Source organism: Calidris pugnax, unplaced genomic scaffold, assembly GCF_001431845.1.
Source record: "Calidris pugnax isolate Ruff unplaced genomic scaffold, ASM143184v1 scaffold32, whole genome shotgun sequence".
Taxonomy (NCBI): Eukaryota; Metazoa; Chordata; class Aves; order Charadriiformes; family Scolopacidae; genus Calidris; species Calidris pugnax.
In genome coordinates, this window is record NW_015090783.1 from 1,318,216 (window position 1) to 1,336,267 (window position 18,052).

The following is an 18,052-nucleotide window of genomic DNA, read 5'->3' on the forward strand; positions in this document are numbered from 1 at the left end:
AGAGAAGAGAAACATCAGCTTTAAGGTACCATGCGACTTTGTAATACACAATGGTGCACCAGGGACTAACACTGTGATCAGCAGCAGTGAGGGCTGTGAGATTTATCAGATTTTCTCTGCTGCAACATCTTTACCAACAGCTTGGTTTCCCACTCCCTCACAGCTACAATACTTGCCTTTTAGAAAGCGGCCACTGCACTCCACACACCCTTTCTACTCTCTATCACTTCCTTCTCTTCATCTCACATCCCTCCTGCTCAAACCACGTTCAGAGGATCTTGGTGAGGCAAAGGAAACATTATGTATCTAACAATGTTGCACGATATCACGATGAGTTCTAGTGTGATCTTTTCTTACAACCTCTCTGCTAGGAGGTGGAGGAGCTCTCCTAGTGCTATCAACTGTTATGATGAAGACCAACACCTTGTATTGACAAATATATCAACAAAGTAATTCACACCAGAGCAATACAACCGGTTTTCCTTGAAGTGATTCTTGTGCTCTCTCGTCCATGGTGAAAAGTAAGAAATGTCATTTTCAGAGCAGCTTCACTATAAAGGGAAGTGATCCTACTCGCTTGTTTCACAGTCACTTGAAATTTTCCACTTCTTCCTAAAACTTCATTTCTGCCACTGGCTTTTGTTCAAACTTCTCAGAATCAGAATATTCATTACAAGAGCTGTTTTCCAAGACAGATGGTCAGGAGCTGATACAGTTGTCCAGAGCACCTTCCTTCTCATATAAAAGGATGGCTGTCAGCAAGGACTGTCCCATACAGACCTATGGAACATGTCAGGGTCCTTTTGGACATTAAGGCCATCACCTACATTAATGAACTGATCAAGATGTGATGAGCCGGGACCTCGTTTTAAGCACCTAAATTATGTTTCAAAGACTTTTCACACACAGGGCTCCTGAAAAAACCCAAACAAACAAACAAAAATCAGTGTGGCAGATCAGCACAGCCCTCTGCGCCGCGCACATAGCGACAGGAACCCAGAGCTGTTTACCACGCTCAGCAGCAACCTGAAACCAGCCCTCCTGCCACTGAGGGTAGGGTAACCTTCCCTGCACATTACCAGCCTATAAATATACTGCCAGACTTCAGGGACCTTATTCTGAAAGATACTCAAGTGTTTCAAAAAGAAGAGACGCTCCCCCACCTCTCCCCTTGTGAAACACAGCTTTCATACCAGCTGTCTGCAACCCACTCCCTGCCCCATGAAAAACACCAGACTTATTACCAAATTCAGTTATTAGAGACTCGAGACTGCAACAGCACATACAGTTTATCCTAAGTTTACATAAAAGCTGACCCAGAAACTACACAAAAGACAGAAATAGACTAAAGGCACCATTGTGTTACTACTAAGGCTACTAAAAGATCAGCGCCGCGCTCATACCGACAGGAACCCAGAGCTGTTTACCACGCTCAGCAGCAACCTGAAACCAGCCCTCCTGCCACTGAGGGTAGGGTAACCTTCCCTGCACATTACCAGCCTATAAATATACTGCCAGACTTCAGGGACCTTATTCTGAAAGATACTCAAGTGTTTCAAAAAGAAGAGACGCTCCCCCACCTCTCCCCTTGTGAAACACAGCTTTCATACCAGCTGTCTGCAACCCACTCCCTGCCCCATGAAAAACACCAGACTTATTACCAAATTCAGTTATTAGAGACTCGAGACTGCAACAGCACATACAGTTTATCCTAAGTTTACATAAAAGCTGACCCAGAAGCTACACAAAAGACAGAAATAGACTAAAGGCACCATTGTGTTACTACTAAGGCTACTAAAAGATCAAAAAAAACCCCCAAATCCCATAGAAAGACAATGTAAGAAGAAAACCCCTTCCAGAGATAACATAAAACAGACTGGAATGAGGAAAAAAAGGAGTTTAAAATAAAATAAAATAAAAGCATCTCTAAAAGGCCAGGCACACCTCACAGGAAAAGTCCCTACTTAGAGCTTTGTTGGATCTAAGTGCAAACAAACTGTTTGATGATGCCTTCACCAAAACCAGCCCTTCAATTAGAGGTGAACATCACTTTGACCTGTGAAGCGGCAGTTCCTCCTGCCCCTGCTGCAGGAGCAGCCACATCTCAAAGCACGGCAGTGAAACTCTGGGATTCACCAGCCAAAGACCACAGCCTCCGAAGGAAAGTTGAACATTCAGAGAACAAACAGTGGAAAACAGACCTTCACCTCTGGGTCACCAGCTCAAACAGGAGCTGTGGAAACTTGTCTGCAGCACCGCAGGAAAGGCTGTGCAAATGACCCTTCATTAATTAACTGGGACATGGAGGGGAGCATACTAATGCTTGTGACATACAATCCTCATCACGCTTTTTCCAGATGGCTCTGGTTGCCCATTTAGGATTGGACAGGCCAAGGGAGGTGCCTGCTTCCCACACACAGATGGAGAGAAGATGAGCCCTGTTCTAGGGAAGTGGCTCCAGTCATGCTGAAGGGATGAGCCCTGTTTTAGGGAAGTGGCTCCAGTCATGCTGAAGGGTAGAGTTTGCCACTTGATAATGATGGTGGTTATGCTCATTACGCTGAGCACAAGGCATTGATGAACACTTCACAGCAGTTAACTTTATAAAGCAATATTTAATCTCACTATATGCGGCAAGTGTCAGAGAAAGCCCTTGGTTTTATTGCAATATAACCTTATAAAGTCATTCCTTTGCCCACAGTGACCACCATGCTCAAGTATCTACCAGCAAAACCCTTCAGAAATTCTCACGCCATTCACCCACACACTAGACAGGACACAGTTGGACTGAGTTATCCCCTTTCCTTACCTAAAGCACATTTTCAAATGGACCAAGATGGTTTATGTCCCAAAGAGGTGGCTTCCCAGGTAAAACAAATTACAATATCAGCACTTTCCTGGATCTTATGACAAACAAAAAAACCCCACCCATCACTAAATGCCCCTCACACAAGTCTCTTTGAGCCATGTTCTTCCCATGTTCCAAAATCAGAAGAAACGAGCACCAACCTTCACTTTGCAGAGTCCCTTAAAACGCTCAAATGAAAGGTAAATAAGATTTTTCACACATTCATTGCTACAGACAGAAGCAATTTCTCTACACTTCCTAGAATCTGTCTTCCCATTTCAAAAAGCCTGCTGTATCCACACAGCCTATAATCACCACATGCAGAGATCTGACCCCAAGCCTACTAATGTGCTAATAAAAACTGCTAATAAAAATCTTAGGCTCCTTAAGCTCTGCTAGGATTTTTACTGGAGATTTGAGTGTTCTACTTGTATGACTGGATACTGAAAACAGATGGGATGCACGCTGGGCTCCTAAATAACTGCCTTCACAGACCAAAACTTTATTAGAAACAGTAATGAATTGGCTTTTATGGCATATTTTTGTGCATCTGCTTGCAGAGTCTGTAAGCTGAGCCGTGCTCTTCAATAACATTTGCTGATTTGATAACGTAAATAAGCAAAATCTAATCACACGGTTCCTATGAAGGGTTAACTATAGCGCACAGCAAGAGAGACAGACCAGAACATAGGAATGCCTCTTGCTCCTATGCATTTTGATTACAGATTACCCCTCGGTCATACCAGGAATGACTCAGATCACAGAGTCATTCAAGTCACAAACATATTGGCTCTCTGCTTTCACAATACAGTGGAATATCCAGTACCTTCAGGCAGGCAGTTAGGGAAGGCAGCAGCACAGAACTAAGTTGATATCACAGCAAGCAGCCAGGCAGCAACACAAACTGGGCTCATCTGCAGCTGCCAAAGACCAAATGCCACTGACGTACAGCCCTGTGCTGCCCTGAAGAAAACACATGTTTGTGTTCCAAGCAAAAGTAATAAAATGAGAGTACTCTAAAGCTGTAATTTTTAAAAGGCAAAAGACAAATCTCTTATTTAGAAGAAAAAAGGTGCTGCCTGGAATTTTTTCACAGCTGATACTCAAACGCTGTCTAGCTCACTCCTGTACTTGGCACCAGAACTCACCTGCTTTAGCAAGAGCTGTAAGAACACCCATACAGCTTGGGCCAAAGGTCCAGCTTTCCCAGTCCTCCATCTCCAGCAGTGGACTCAAGCCAGTGCTTGGGGAAGGGTGAGAACAGGATGTGCACATTTGTGTGACACTCTTTTTCCCCAACAACCAGCCCTCTTCCCCTCTACATCTCAACTGTAAAGGAAAATGATAATAACTATTATATTAACTTCTTAAAAGTGAATTGGAAGAACTACATTGTTGCTCCTTTTGCTGTGTTTATAGACACTTTCTCTTTTTTTTCTCCCATACCTAAGTGACTCGCGTATGTGTTTTGATTTGCCAGGTCTCTGCTTTGAAAAGGGAGGGATAGTAACATTTTTAATAGAGAACAGCCACTGTGGTGACTCCTGCAAGGACTCGGATGCCCCCGCTTTTGGATAGATTGCTTCAGGCTCTTTGCTATTTCGCAATCCCTGCTTTTTTCAAAAGGTTTTAGGTGTTAAACATGGTCCCTAATTACCTGAAACCAGTGCAGTTTCTTCCTTGAGGATATCTGTATCTTTGATCAAGTCAGTTCTCCCATCCCAACACTAGGTTCATTTGAAATAAGCTGACAACATTCAAAGAACTTCTCTGGCTCTGTAGCAGATCTAAGTATTTCACAATCATATCCAAATCCTTTGACTTAGTCCTTCCTTTCTAAAACTTCCGTACCCTCAAACCCAGAAAAGTCATTCTTGTGTGCATTCCCAGGTCACTACACTGTTTCCCACACTACAACCCCTCAATTTTCTTTCTTTCTCAAAAGCTGTGTTATAAAGAGCAAGAGCAAGTAGATCACTCCCTTTCATTGCTTCATGCTTTCCCACATCTGGCATGCCACCACCATGTCTTCTATTCAAGCTCTCTCAACCTCCATCCTGCCAGGGACAGATGTTTACCAAGCAAACAGAAAGCTGGACTAAGCTGAACTATCTGTGCAGATACTAATATGCAGGAGTTTGAATGTATACAGGGAAACATTTATACCTCTTCTGGACACCAACCAGAATGAGCTAACATGAGAAGCACAGTATGTAACATCCAGACCTTTACGTGCTGCTAACAGACAAGCAAATTTCAGAGCCCATTCCTGAATCCACGATGCAGCTTTGCAGAATGAGGACTTCATTGTGCTACCTCTCACTCAAATACAGTGAGTTCTCCTGATGCAGGCAGTTGTCACTGTAAATATTATTAGCAGAGCCTGACTTGTCATGGAGAAGCTTACTCACATTGCTACAGCTTCTATACAAACATTCAGAAATTCATCAGAATGAGCAGAGACCAAACATCCTAGAAAATAACAAATTATATTATTCTTTGCTCTGGAAAATTTGGCAACAGGTAATATCCATATCCATTGACTGGCAGATCAGGAATGCAACAAGATCTTCCACTGGCCTCTTTTGTTTGGCACTTCTTCTCTAACAGCTGCCAGACCCACAGCCCAGGTATTTCCTTTTTTACTTTTTTTTTAATTTTCCTTTTTACATGCATGCCTTTCCTTTTTTACCTTGTTGATCATTTCTGTCTCTGACACACTGCAAAGTAATAGTTTCCAATAACTAACACAGGCTACATCAAATGCCGTAACCCAGCATCAAAAGCATAAGAAGAATATAATGAAGAGCAGTCATAGACTTCAGAGAAGAAATCACAAAGAACTGAGAAGCACTTCCACAATTCATGCTCCATTTGGTCCCTGTCTTTCTGGGAATGGCATCAGTAGAGAAGACTGTCACAGTTTGAGAAACGCACAACAATTTTTTGTTGTTTAGACAATTATTCTATCACCCAATGACCCCTCCCCACCCAGAAAGGGGAATCAGGAAAAAACAAGGAAACCTGAGGGTTAAAATGTAAACAGATTTAATAGAGTAAGACTACATAATTAAGATTAATAACACTGAAGAACCACTACTGATACCAATACCAATATAAAATACACAAGGATTATACTCAGCCAATTACCTCAGTAGGAAGCTGCACACTCCCAGCAGAGGACAGCAAGTGTGGGACACTGTTGAGCACTACGGCTTTGGGAGGAAAGAAAGGGCACAGGGGTCCGGCACCAGGGAAAGGAGTTCTCTGGACCCCTGCCATCAAGGAAGAGAAAGAACTTTGCAAACTTTCTTATTTGTATTGAATGTGACATTCATGGTATGAAACAATTAGCTTGGCCAGCCTGTGTCTCACTTCTCCTTATCCCTGCACCTGGTGGAGAACTTTGCAAACTTTCTTATTTGTGACATTCATGGTATGAAACAATTATCTTGGCCAGCCTGGGTCTCACTTCTCCTTATCCCTGCACCTGGTGAGCTCAAAAACACCAAGACCTTGAAACCGACACACCATAGCTGGCTAGAAAGTAAATATTTTCACAAATTCAGACACTGGAGTGTTCTAAAAGTGCAGTTTTCCCTAGCATTAGAAGAGGAATTAGTCCTATGTCCCTCAAACCAGGATGAAGGCAGTCAGTGAATAAATTTAACAACAGCCTAAAATGTGGATGCAAGATGCAGCAAGAAGAATCTAGCAGAACAGCCTCTGAGGGCTCACATGCACATTCACATGAATGTACAGTTGCTAGATAGTAACCAAACACAGTGGGCCTAAGTTATTTTTAGGTCTATTGTGCAACCTCGATGTCACTTCATTCCAGCTGCTCCAAAGACACAACAATATCATCACACAGGCCTGGCGCTCTGTGCCGTCAGTGCGGGTTTGATGGTCTGAGTCTCACCCTTGTCCTGCATTAGAACTTCGCTGGGTGAGAATCCAGCCAAGGAGATGAAGCCCTTGGCACAGACAGGGTGATGTGGATGAGAAGAGAGTTTTGGACAATTAGCTCAAGTGGGCTGGGAAAGCGGCCTGGCTGTTGGATAGAGAAGTCACTGCATTTGACTTCACCAGAGGTCTCATAGCCACCCTGGCCAAGGTCACTTCAGTTGATGTGTCCTTGCACTGCTGCAGGCAGAGCACCCGTTACTATGGGACCTTGAGGGAAAGGAGAGTAAACAAAGTGGCAGAGGGTAACGGAGGCCAGGATTTCCAGTAAACATCGCACGCTAGAGACTTCTGAAAACAATGAACTTGACAGATTCCAGCAGCAAAAGCGTCCTTCGTGCCTCTGCAGTGTTTGCTTGGATCTTGTTATGCGGACATATCCCTTAAAAAAAAACCCTACCCTGCTGATATATGAGGACTAACAGGCACAGTGTTGGACGGATCAGTGAAAAGAAAAGGTCTCATTCTGTTTATGTATAAAGAGCAAATCAGTCCCAGTTTGATGGTCTGAGTCTCACCCTTGTCCTGCATTAGAACTTCGCTGGGTGAGAATCCAGCCAAGGAGATGAAGCCCTTGGCACAGACAGGGTGATGTGGATGAGAAGAGAGTTTTGGACAATTAGCTCAAGTGGGCTGGGAAAGCGGCCTGGCTGTTGGATAGAGAAGTCACTGCATTTGACTTCACCAGAGGTCTCATAGCCACCCTGGCCAAGGTCACTTCAGTTGATGTGTCCTTGCACTGCTGCAGGCAGAGCACCCGTTACTATGGGACCTTGAGGGAAAGGAGAGTAAACAAAGTGGCAGAGGGTAACGGAGGCCAGGATTTCCAGTAAACATCGCACGCTAGAGACTTCTGAAAACAATGAACTTGACAGATTCCAGCAGCAAAAGCGTCCTTCGTGCCTCTGCAGTGTTTGCTTGGATCTTGTTATGCGGACATATCCCTTAAAAAAAAACCCTACCCTGCTGATATATGAGGACTAACAGGCACAGTGTTGGACGGATCAGTGAAAAGAAAAGGTCTCATTCTGTTTATGTATAAAGAGCAAAAGCAAGTAGATCATTCCCTTTCACTGCTTCATGCTTTCCCACATCTGGCATGCCACCACCATATTTTCTACTCAAGTTCTCAACCTCTGTCCTGTCAGAGACAGATGTTTGCCAAGTGAACAGAATGAACTATCTGCACAGACACTAACATGCAGGATCTGTTCTAAGCAGCAGTGCAAGATGCAACACAAACTCTTCAGGACAGAAGAGGCTTGCACTCCTCTTGCAGCCAGGCAAGACGCTGCCCCAGGACCAAGCTCTTGTATTTACCATGACTATTCTGATGGCAGTAAGGCTCACACAAGCTCTCAACACAGTTACCTCAAGCATCTACATAATTTTCTACTCAAGTTCTCAACCTCTGTCCTGTCAGAGACAGATGTTTGCCAAGTGAACAGAATGAACTATCTGCACAGACACTAACATGCAGGATCTGTTCTAAGCAGCAGTGCAAGATGCAACACAAACTCTTCAGGACAGAAGAGGCTTGCACTCCTCTTGCAGCCAGGCAAGACGCTGCCCCAGGACCAAGCTCTTGTATTTACCATGACTATTCTGATGGCAGTAAGGCTCTGGTGTCCACACAAGTTCTCAACACAGTTACCTCAAGCATCTACATAAGCAGGACTCTGTTGGAAGGATACCAGGGTAGATACGGCACAGGGGGCAAGCAGAGCTGAGGACCACATGTATACCACACAGAGGGTTCAGGCTGGGGCAGACTTGCAAGCTGCCACCTTCCCCCCAGATTTGCAAGACCCAAGTACAAGCAATGCAGCTTCTGTATCACTTCCAAAACTAATAAGGACAATCCTCTTTCTCAAGAAGGGCAAACCTATTACACAAGAGCAAGGCTATTTGGATCTTCTTCTTACCCCCTCGGTCACCCTTAAGGCTCAACTCTTCAATTCTTGCTTCTATTCACAAGCCAACCCTAGTACAAGCAAACCTTGCTGAACACCAGCAAATATAAGATCACACTTTCATTTCCAACTGAGATGGAAGAAGCCTTTTCACGCTCATGCAGAAACAAAGCTGTTGGGAGCAGGAAATCATTCCTGAACTTGTATAAGGACAATTCTTTAAGGACCAAAGCAGGTACCTCTATCAAGCTTTCTTCCTTTGCCCCTTCAGCTGAACACAAGCTTTTGCTCTTCATTTGTGCTCTGAACTATCCCCCCAAAATTCTGTCCTTTGTTTCCCAAACCACTGAGAGAATGTATAGGGAAATATTGTTAATCTACAATTAAAGAGAAGCACAAATAACACATATGTACTCTACCCATGAAGATACCCTCGGCTTGCTGTGGTGTGGTAAAAATGAACAATAAAGATATTCCTGGAAATCCAGAAACCTCCCACTCATTAAAAACAGTATTTCTCTCTGTATGCAGCAAGACATTCCCGCATATAAAAAATTCAGGTAAGAAAAGGCATTAAGTATAGTCTGAAGGACTGCATCCATTCACTGCTTCCTTGCTCTGCACCATCAGCTGAAGTAGAACCAAAGAGATGAGAAAGCCTCTAACTCTGCATTACTGATATAGATAATGTTGTGCTGTGAACACAAACCCAAGGGTCAAAAAGCTGCCTAACAAGTCATTAAACTATTTCTGTGCGTTTCAGAAAAAAAACACGTTTAATTCATTAGGTAGCATGCTTAGCTACTTAAACAACGAAACCTTTTCCTAACATCATGCTATGCCATAAAACTTATCATGTCAAAAGGGTTATCTGTAGGTCAGCAGTTGTCTGGCCTAAACACACTTACATATCAGTAATTAAAGAAAATGAGATTCTTTCACTAATACCCTGCTATATGATAATCCAAGTGATAGCCTGCAGGCCTCTCCCATCTGGCTTGTCACCTTTTGTTTCACAGTCTCTGAGGAGATGAAGCAGCTCTGAGAGCCACTCATAACACCCTGGCCTTTGTACATCTAAGGTATCTTCCAAGTGGCAACAGTCTAAGGGAAGGAATCATTTCAGTGTGCCTTGGGCCTAGATGGCTTCCTATGGTCCTCTCTGATCCCATCTTCTATTATCCATCTGATGGCACAGCTAGACAGTCCAACTGCCCAACAGTCCAAAATACTGATGTTTCACAAAATAACTGTGCTGAGCTTGCTCTTAAGTAGCACCCGAGTGTGAATACCTTAAGGCACAAATTGAAATCTACTTAACAGGGAAGGAATAGCGATTACCCTGCAGCAAACTGTTCACACCGCAGCAGAATGGCCAAGGTGTCATTCAGACTCTCCTTTAATACCCCCTCTTCAGAGGCATTAAGCCTGTTAAGAGACCTATAAGACACCATGACACATATGAGAATGACAGTAAGACAAACACCATCCCCACAGGAGGTTGAGTAGACAAACATCTGCCCAATCCAACACTACATTTAATGAAGAGAGGCAGAGCCCAGCGACTGCCGTACACCAAGCCAAGGGAGGGAAGCAGACAAGTAGCCCTCGTCATTCGTGCTTGCAGAGTAAAACCAGTTCCATAATAGGCAGGGTCCTTCAGCTCACTGGAGTGGCACCTTCACCTTCTAAACAAACCTCTCTTGCAGAAAGGGGTCATGTCTCACATGGCAGCTAGGTGTTTGACAGCTCAGGGAAGCTGACGCCATCTAGACTTCCAAGCCAAACAAAACAACTCTCCACAGATGAAAAATCCAAATTACTCTATGAAAAATACAGCTTCTGTTTTTCTAAAAGTTGGAGGATTTTCTAGGTTCTCCAGAGGGTCACCATCAGCAACAGACTCCAGAATCCAGAGCTGATGCTCCAGATATTCAAGCTTCCTTGGCGACTGCGAAGTACAGCCCTTTCATGAGGAGGCTGATGATGCTCCTCAGAACCACAACTACCAGTCACGGCGGGGAGCAGGTACTTTTCACAGGCAGTTCAGCAAATGCCAAAGGCAGTCAGCAGAACGCTGCCTTCCAGAAGCTTTATGTGATTACCATTAAAATACCAGCCTGGTTTCATTACCCTGCAATTTTCATCTGTAGGGTTCCTCATCAGTTACAACGGTCAGTAGCCCTTTCTAACAGATGGAGAAACTAAACTTCATGCCTTTGTTCCCCCCTTTCAAAAAGACCAGAGCACACATGTGGGTCTCTGAAGTGTTGAGACTGTTTTGGTCATATTTAAAAGGGAGAAAGGGAGGAAAAAGCAGTTAACTGATTTATCTAAGATCAACAAGCCAAGAAACTAAGGACCAGCAAAAAGCTTTGTGCTTGTGTCACAAAGTAAATAAGCTGTGGCGAACACACGAGAACATTTCCGACAGCTATTACTCTTTACTTACAAAGAGATGTCCATATTAATTATATTATGAATGGCACCAAGGCAGCATGTTTTATGTTCAAAACAAACAATCAAAAATGACCTTCCAACTCCCATTTGAGCAAACAAACAAAAAATTGTTTTGAAAAGGCCATGTTTAGGATTTCTGCTTTAGTATTCCAAGTGTTAGAAGCGATTTCTGGAAAATCTAGCTGTTCCTAACCCCATTTTTCAAGCCTTCCTGCTTCAGAAACTGTGACAATAGTGTAACTCTAGCTTGCACTAAAAACAATCAGATTCAGGTTTTTCCATCACTGTCTGAAACACAAAGAACCAACTCTATTTTCTTTGGAGGCAACTGAAACAAGTACTTTTCCTAATCCTCTTCATAGTTGTTTTATAGACATGTTAAAGGTTTCCTTCCCAGAGTGAAAGGAAAATTGTATGAAAGCTGTAGAATATTTCAATAGCCATCAAAGAGTTTCAAAAACTTGTCTTTTTCCTCAGAAGTAGCTTAGAAGTTTTGCCTTTAAAGTGACTGCTTGTGCCAGTGACGTTAAAATATCAAAGGGCAGATGAGGAAAACTGTAAATGCAATTAATTTTTGCATACAAAGGAAAGGAAGTAGCAAGCATATAGCCTGAAGTCTGTCAATTAAAAATGAAATACCAGATTAAACCCAAACTGGTCCAAGTTTCTAAACTGATAAGGTCTTTTGTTGTTGTTTTGCTTTAAAAAGACAAATCTTTCTCTCTAACAGCAAAAGGAAGCAAGGCAGCATTAGAAGAGCCAAACCAGGAACCTCAGCTCTCCTGCCCCCATTTTACCGCGTGATCATCCACGACTTCCATATCTGGGTCCATCTAGTGCTCTCTCTCCCTTTATCAGGCACACCCTCACGAAGTGCTTCCTATCTAACGCTCCATCACAGATCAAAGCACACGGAAGAAACACTGGACTACTCTAACTCCAGCCACACCTTCAGTCATCTACCCTTATTTTCCATACCATCTTCCTTTTCGTACCTATTTCTCCTGCCCTGAACAGCACTACTCCAGCATCCTCCTTCCTCCATAACTCATCGTTATCCATTCACCTTCGTCCTTTTTATCAGATCTCCTCCGGGTTTGACTTAAGTCTCTTTTCTTCTCTACAACATCCCTATCATCCTCAGACAGTTCCCTTTCCTTGCTGCCATTCCATCCAATCCTGCTGCTGAACGTTTCCTCACTCACGCTGTTCAATGAGTTTGTAACCCAGGATCAAACCCACCCAGTCAGCTGAAAGGTAATTTGTTTATCTTGAACTTCACAATATCTTTTTTTCTTTTCCCCCCCTCCTATTTCCATCTCTCTGACTTCCTCTGTTGACACCATCCACCCCACCATGCAGCTTTATCTTGGCCCTTCTAACTAATTCAATGCATTCCTCAAAGATCTTCTTAATTTTACTGCAAATCTCAGTGAGCTTCTCACCTCCCTCCCTGTCCTCTCAACTCTTCCTTTTTTGCAAAAGATCTCTGTCATAACGGGAAAAAATCCACTCACACTTGACAACTCTGAGAGTTCACACTCTACTTCACGATTTTCAATTTTTGTGCAAATTTAAAATTCCTGTCTGATATCTTAGAAATGCCCAGCCATCAGCTCAATATGGCTTCAAAGCTCCCTTTATTCCTCCCCACCACTTTCCAGCTTGCTGCACCACTACATACCCCTTTGTTTGATTAAAATTAATCATAGCTTAAGGACACACAGACAGATAAGCAGCTGCTCAAGTGACTGTGTATCAACTCTGCCTTCCAAAAGAGTGGATTTTTTTTTCCCCACATGGGAGAGAAACAAGAATGATTCAGTGCCCTACTAAAGGAGCATGTGGGAAAACATGAGTAAAGCTAAGACCTGAATTTCGGGTTTCTTGGCTTTAATTCCCCTTGCCATTCAGCAGAAGGAAATTAAAACAGGTAAAGGGGAGAGAACTGGAAATCAATGTGTTAATTTCTGTTGCCATCAAACTCTACTTCATTCAAAGCACGTTACAACCACGCAACACAAAATCTTCACTAAAAGTAATTCCAAGTCTCACAGTTCAGCCAAACTTTTTTCAGACCACGCAAAAGTTACTGAGAACTGGCAATCTAAGACAAACTAGCTCCCTCTTCCCTATTTCGGCAACCCATAAAAAAATATGATTATGAAATCCATGTTGTATTTAAGCCAGGAAATAACATCTGTTTACTGTGTGAAAACACAAGACAGAAGTACAACAAAACACGTACATTAAATAGTAAATCAAAAGACAACACCAATGAAGTGCTTTTTTATGGAAAATGTGACTACTGTGCATCACACCTCTGTAGTAACACCCTACCCAGCCAGGTCCACAGAAACCGCTAAAAGCTTGTGACCTGCAGAGCCACCAAAATAGCCAGGAGCAAAACAAACAACAAAAAAAAATGGCTACAGAATTTGTCTTTGATTCCTGTAAGTCACGGGTAGCCCTGAAGACACCAAAACCTTAGTTTCAAACAAGGCCTTTTTACACTACCACTATTAAGTGTTTATTTTGGCAAGAGAAATGCATCTTTAGATTGCCGAGCCGTTTACGTTCTTTCTGCAAACTTTTCTGAGGTTCAAGGTTGTCAAGGTGGAATTCAGAAGCGCGTCTTAATAGAGCTTAAAAGCTTGTGACTGTATCAAGCATTTGCCATAAGCAAGGTAAGAAGCTCAGAAACAACATCCTCATTCATATTGTACTCTGAATACAGCATCCTTGCTTTGAAATGACCCTTAATCATGAGTACTCATAGCACAGCAACTCCGCTCAATTTAGGCTCAATCCATGGGATGAAAACAGGTGTGTTTATCAGAGTAGTTTCTACAAGCAACATATAAAATTTGTAACTAAATTCTGGAAGTTTTTAATCTCAAACCTGCTATCGCCATTGCTAAGAACTTCCCAAAACACATGCTGCATTAACAAAGAATACGTGGCAGATGTGCTCTGGAAACAAGCTGATCCTTCATGTCAGTCCACTGATGAGGAGAATATTTTTGGCTTACATTTACATGAAGTGAAGGGGTCATATTGCTAAAGAGGAGAGATGAGATCTAGAAATGACCTGGCAAGCTTTTCAAAAGGTAGCCTTCATGACAGTTCCCAGACCCCACTCTCCTGTTCGTGCAATTTTAACTAACAGGATCCAGAAGGGTTTAAACAAGTATCTGATGCCAATGTTAACACTCTTACCTAAAGTACAACGTCTGGCTTGTTCCTTAAGCTCTTATTAGAAGGTGAGAGAACTCTGAGGCTGCTTAATAACAAATAAGCCCACAAAGTCATCTTCATTTACCCTATCATACCCTACCGCTAAGTAAGATGGCCACCAACTGACATAACAATATGTGACAGAAGTTTAAAAAGAACACCACCCACATTGAGTGCGAGTAGTATGTTTAACAATTCCTAAAATAAAATCTGTGCTTTGTTTACATGATGTACATGATGACCACACACAGCTGACCAGCCCATTTTCACAACTGCAGAGATCTTCTCCCCAGTACTGCAAAAGGGGAACCTTCATGAAGAAAACGAGTAACTTATATGGTCCCAGAGCCTCATCGACCTCTTATTTCCTTACAGGGCACGGGTAAGACACAGTGGGTGAGGAACTGAAGCCTGCACTGTCACCCATTTTACACCTAGAGAAAATAACTAAAGAATTTACTTAAATCTACTTTTTCCAGGAGTAATGCATTGCATTTCCTACTCCCTGCATTGATTACATTAGTTGTTCCATCATGACTTAACTCTCTATCACCCCAGCATCAGAACCCTAGAGATAAACTACCACAATGCACTGATTCCTACCACACGTTTTCAGAGCTCCACATGCAGAGTTCAGAATATGCAGATGCGCATTTCCAAGTGCAGATTTCAGGTTTTGGATCTTAAACAAATTATACGTCATTGTTCCAAAAGCAGAGCTTTCCCAGGGAAGTCTAACGTCCCCGTATTCCAGCCTGTTAGGGCAATAAATGGTTTACAGCACCCTTCCGTAAAGCATAATTTTCACTTCACATAAGCTTCAGCCTGCATTCTACAAGGAGCTGAGCATTACTCTTCCTCTGAAGACAAGAGCACTCCAAAATGAAGAGAAAAAATTCTTCTGTCCCAATCTCAGGAAAAAACTTCACGATACGCTGTGGTCAGAACATTTCAGAATACAGTTCAGTTTTGGGAAGTCACCTTCAGGTAATGTACTTATTTAGATAACTGTAAAGTTATTAATGCGCTTTACTAAATTGCGTATCGAGATTACGTATCATTTGACTTAATTCTGCTTAATAGCCACTGTAGGCCATATAACTATTAGCAGACTATCTAATTAGAACAAACAGCACCAAAGATCATTTTCACTTGCGAAAGCACATTTTTAAAAATCTTTTTTGCCTTTTTTGCTGTGTCCTGCCTGCCACAGGTCAATTATAGCTACCTACACACATCAAGACCTGCAAGGTCACATTGTTTTAAAGGGCTGAGATGAAGGGGCTAAAAGAGGAAAAACAGGGTTCTTTTACTCTCAGTGGTGTGGTATAGTTCCCACAATCAATCTCACGAGAAAAATGGGTGACGTTTAGATAAAGCTCAGCCCTCGTGATAACTGTTGTAAACGCTAGTGTTTATAAGTAACTTATTGATTTAGAAGATTGCTTTAATCTCCTAACTGTACAATGGAGTATGCCATGGTCACATTTTCCCCTGTGAAACAGCTCATCTGAAATGAGGATTTCCAACCTGCGCAACTGGATACTGGACTGAAACAGCTATGACGAAAATAAAAATCAGGTTAGCTTGTACTGCTCAAAGGCACAAGGGAATCACTTCCCTCATATGCAGAAAGAGCTTTTATATCATAAAAAGTTTGGCAGTGAACAGCAAAGCCATATTAGAAGAAAATTTTATAGCACAACTGAAAGAGCCCAGGCTACACTGTGCATCCCAGCGTGAAAGTGATTCGGCACAAATTTGGTCACTTTCAACCATAAGCCATCCTAAGTAATGACCACGGTGATCTAGAAAACCTTTGCTTTCTACCTCATTGGGAGAGCTAATGGATATCACACAACCCAGTGTTTCTTTTTAAAACTTTAAACACTGAAATATGAGCAATGGGTGTCAAGTGTAAATAAATATTACACACAGGGCTCTATTACAGCAACTTCCTTGTTTTTGTGTTCAACGTAGCTGCATCACCCCAGCCCTACAAACACGAGGAGTTAGCTCATGCCCCTTGTTGCTGGTTCTGCAATGGCCACAAAGCAAAAAACACACTTCACATTTCTTTTTTACGCTTTTTGGTGCTGGTTTTCACACCTCCCAGTTCTTTTCCAGAGTGAATTTCTATCCAGCAAAGGCAGCACGAAAAACGTAAACACAGAATCTGCGTGTTTTGTCCGTGCTAGATCAGACAGACAATAGTGGAAAAGATACAGCTGAGGCAAAAGAGGCAAATTAGGCTTAGTAAAATTATTTTAATCCTTTCTAGACTCAAGTTTACAATTGGTTTGTTAGCCAGATTATAAAAATTTATCACAAAACAATACAGCAAGCAGGCTGAATCCAGGCAGGGTGTTTCATGGCTGCAACGAAGCAAACCTTAAGGTATCCAAGTACAGAAGTATTAAGAGTACGGTTTTCTTTGGTAACCTCTAAGAAGATATTTTCTGCACCTTGCCTCATACTACCACCACCAAGCAGGATAAAATTATTTCTGCTAAGCTAGATTTGGTGCTCAATTTCTGCAGCTGCATCAGAGTTAGGTATTGTCAAATTAGTATCACAGAATTACTCCTTTGCATTAGAGGTGACCCTCAGCTTCAAAATCCCACGGATACGCTAGTGGAAGCACAGCATAAAATAAAGCTGATAAAGGCCAATGAGAAGATACACATGAGAAGTCTAGTTCCATCCCTCATAATACTTGTGGTTCCTTTGTAGGTTCCTCTCAGCTTGTACAATAGACAGGCTGGTTAATTTTCAGTTAAGTTTTATGTTTTTATTTCTTTTGCAAACGCTAAGAATTTATGTCTATTGTTGCACACACCTATCTAAGATTTGCTCTCGTGCCAGTAACTAATAACTTGCTTGGTAAAAATTATCAGAGCGAGAAGATCACTTGCATTACATTTTCTTGCTAACCATACAGAACGCATAGTTCTATTGTTTCCTCTTCATCGAGCAATACCTAAATAGAAGAATTTGGAGTGGGTAAAGTTAATTTATTTTTTTTTTTTACCAAGCGAACATGGTTCCTATAAATGAAAATAAATGTTTCCGTTGATGTGCTCAGAGGCATTTTCCATCATTCCTTTTAATCAACTTCCAAAATACGCTCAACGGAGAACATCAGATTGGATCCAATTTCTGCTATATCACACGGAACAAAAGACTCGAGCAGGCACACATCTTTTTTCAAAACACTTCTTTTCCATAGCTCTGCCTCCATTTTGGATGACAGACAAAGGGAGTAAGTGTGAATATAACGCCTTAGCGAAGAGATGAAAAGCAAAACTGAAGCTTGAGCAAAAGGCGCAGATAAACCCAGGAAGTGCTACTACCAGCTGCAACCACCGGAACAAAGGAAACAATGACAGATCCCGCTTTCTTGAATTTGTTATAAAAATAAAATTTCACACAGAGCCGGGCACAAGCGCTTACTTTGCCCTTTGGGGGTTCCTCCAGACGCTCTTCAGCACTAGATGTTCCCAGCAACTTCCAGCCTGCCCGTGGGATGCTGAGGGTTTCCCAGCACCACGAAGAGCCCGCAGAAGGCAGGACACGGTCCCACGCAGGGGACCAGGTCCCACTTCGCCTCAGGGGCTCACCCCGACCC